General features: G+C 35.0%; 1 pseudogene; it reads left to right on the forward strand.

Annotated features, from left to right (window-relative positions):
- The first annotated feature begins 291 nt into the window (after positions 1 to 291).
- LOC145520402 (large ribosomal subunit protein eL33 pseudogene) lies at positions 292 to 615 on the forward strand (annotated as a pseudogene).
- The last annotated feature ends 2,577 nt before the right edge of the window (positions 616 to 3,192 follow it).

The raw sequence follows: 3,192 nt of genomic DNA on the forward strand, positions 1-3,192 counted from the left end.
ATAATATGCATGCTTAAGTAATAGGGAATAAAGTGTCATGATGTCTACAACTTTCATTCAAATTGTTCAGCAAACACACACACACACATACTTTTATAAGAAATAAAGCAAATATAGCAAATATTAGCAATTGTTAAATATAGGTTATAGTTATACAGCTGATCTTTGTTCTAGTCTTTCAAGTTTTCTGTGTCATTTTTTTGAATAAAAATTGAACAAAAAAAATGGCTCTTTCAGCCATCTTGGACCCTGTGGAGGCCTTCTGGGAACAGGACTTCTAAAATGACAAATATGTCCGGAAGGCTGTGGTCCAAGGCCATTTTTGCTGGCTATAAACGGGGTCTACAGAACCAAAGGAAACACCCTGCTCTCCTGAAAATTGAAGGTGTATATGCTCGAGATGAAACTGAATTCTATCTAGGCAAGAGATGTGCTTATGTGTACAAAGCAAAGAACAGCACAGTAACTCCTGGTGGAAAACCTAACAAAACCAGTGTAAACTGGGGAAAGATAACTCGAGCTCACGGAAACAGTGGCATGGTTCGTGCCAAATTCCAAAGCAGCCTTCCTGCTAAGGCCATTGGACACAGAGTCCGTGTGATGCTGTACCCTTAGGGGATTTAAACTTATTGAAAATAAATAAAAGTGTGGATTTGTAAAAAAAAAAAAAAAAAAGTCATTGCCTTATGTCCTAAGGTAAAAAGATACCCAAACTACATCATTTAGTGAAAGAAGCATTCTTTAGAAGAGTGTGTGTACAGTATGCCACTATTAGTTTAGCAATTTGAAATATGTCAATAATTAGATGCTTTCCATATGAATTAAGTATAATCCTTGCCTTCAAGACATCCCTGGTGGCTTGGAAGGTAAAGCATCTACCTGCAATGCAGGAGACTTGGGTTCGATCCCTGGGTTGGGAAGATCCCCTGGAGAAGGAAATGGCAACCCACTCCAGTAATCTTGCCTGGAAAATTCCATGGACAGAGGAGCCTGGCAGGCTACAATCCATGGGGTCGCAAAGAGTCGGACACGACTGAGTGACTTCACTTTCTTGCCTTCAAAGAACATATACATAAACTGAGGGAAAAATAAATATAGCAAAATCACAAGGCAGCATATTTATTTATAATTGAATTATTAATACTGTTGGTAAATTTAATTAAAAAAATGACATTCCGACTGTTGGGTTGAAAGAAGTCAGCAAATTTTTAATTCTAGAATTTAGCTTTGGGTTAATAAAAAATAGTTATTTATTATATTGTAAATCTAGAATAATAATAACAAATAAAAGCAAAATCATAGCAATTAAGTGTTATATGCACACTCATTTCAGATGAGGAAACTGAGCATACAGAATTTAAATAACATGTTCAAAATTACAAAGCTGCATGAGGATTCTGGTTCAGAGAATTTGACTGTGACATTAGTACTAAACCAGCAAAGCTGAAAGGATTTATTAACTATTTGCTTAAAAACCAATTCGCAAATTATAATATGATCAAATTGTTTGTATTTAATGTTTTTTAAAGCTTAAAATTGTTAAAACTCAAATGAATAGGAGCAGTCATTACGACTGGCACATGAAACTGAAGTAAGACATGTGAAGAACTTAAGTGTCTATTAGGAAAGATATATATAACATAGAATGAACTACATACGTATGTTTCCAATTGTGTCTTTTATTCTTCAAATATATCAGTGCTTCTAACATACAAGTCCTGTGTGCCATGATTTCAGTATCTCTCCTTGATGCTTCTATTGTTGAAATAACAAGAGTGTGAAAGAAGCTATTTGTCACACACACACAAAAACTGCCTCTTTATAATGCTGTATCTTTAAATAATAATGTTAAAAAACTTTCTTAATTTCTTCAACCACTAATAGTTAATAGCCAAAGTTTAGAATAAAATGTAGCCCACCAGGATTCTCTGTCCATGGCATTCTCCAAGTAAGAATACTCGAGTGGGTGTCCATGCCCTCCTTCAAGGGATCTTCCCAACCCAGGGATCGAACCTGCTTCTCTTATGTCTCCTGCCTTGGCAGGTGGGTTCTTTACCACTAGCACAACCTGGAAAGCTACTAAGAAGGGATGTCTTCAAAACAGAACCACATGATATAAACAAACTCTAGGGTATGAAGCTTGAATGTTTATTTAGAACTTATGACAGTTGCTGAGTGTTTACTCAAAGTCCAATCCTTCTTTTCTTCCTGCAAGTGAAGTAGAGATCAAATTGATGAGTCTTGCATTTTACTGTGTTCTTAATATTACATATTAATTAATGTTCAAGGAATGAAGAATACCGCACTAGCACTTAGTTGGGGTCAGGGCAAAAGCTGCTCTGAGGTGAAGCTTGAGACTGTGCTTTAAGCATTCTATAGTCTTCCTTTCATAACCATGAAACCAGACGAGAAAAATGTTTTTTAGTTGTGCATTTTATGGAATGGTGGAAATGCAACCTCAAATCTATTCCATAAGTGCAGTGGGAGAAAGTTCTATGAATTGTGATTAAATATTAGGAAGTTCATGAGATAGTCCAGTACTGTGAGTATCAGTTAAAAGACTCAACAAAGAATATCTTATTAGAAGGATTGTAGAATATAGCAATTGACTGAAAATCACCCAAAGAAATAAAGAAGAAATACTTAAGCAGCAATAAAATAAATATGTGAAAATGAGAACAAATATGAAATTTCAAGAATAAAATATGGACTTTTTTTTCTTTTTTGTAAATTGAATGGTTTGTCTAAAACTGTAGACTGGATGAAGTTGAAGAGAATAACTAACTCTAAGTCAGGACTTAGTAGAGGAAAAAAGGAGGCAAAACATTTGACAGTTGAAAATAAAATGTTAATAAAGAATCTTAAACTTATGTGCAATTGGTTACTGGAGTGGGTTGCAATTTCCTTCCCCAGGGGATCTTCCAGACCCAGGTATCAAGCCCAGGTCTTTTGCATTGCAGGCAGACTCTTTATCATCTGAGCCACCAGGGAAGCACCTCAATAAGTGCAGCAGGTAGAAAATCATGCTATAAAGTTCTGATATGAGCAACATTTGTGAATATCTTTAATTTTCCAAAGTTTCATTAGTTTTATTAACCTTACAATATATCTTAAAATATATATATCTCACCAGGTACTAAAGGTTTTATACAATGACAAGACAACCTTATCAACTCTTGCACTTTTCAAAAC

Source organism: Giraffa tippelskirchi, chromosome 9, assembly GCF_054371585.1.
Source record: "Giraffa tippelskirchi isolate mGirTip1 chromosome 9, T2T-mGirTip1v1.2.pri, whole genome shotgun sequence".
NCBI lineage: Eukaryota > Metazoa > Chordata > Mammalia > Artiodactyla > Giraffidae > Giraffa > Giraffa tippelskirchi.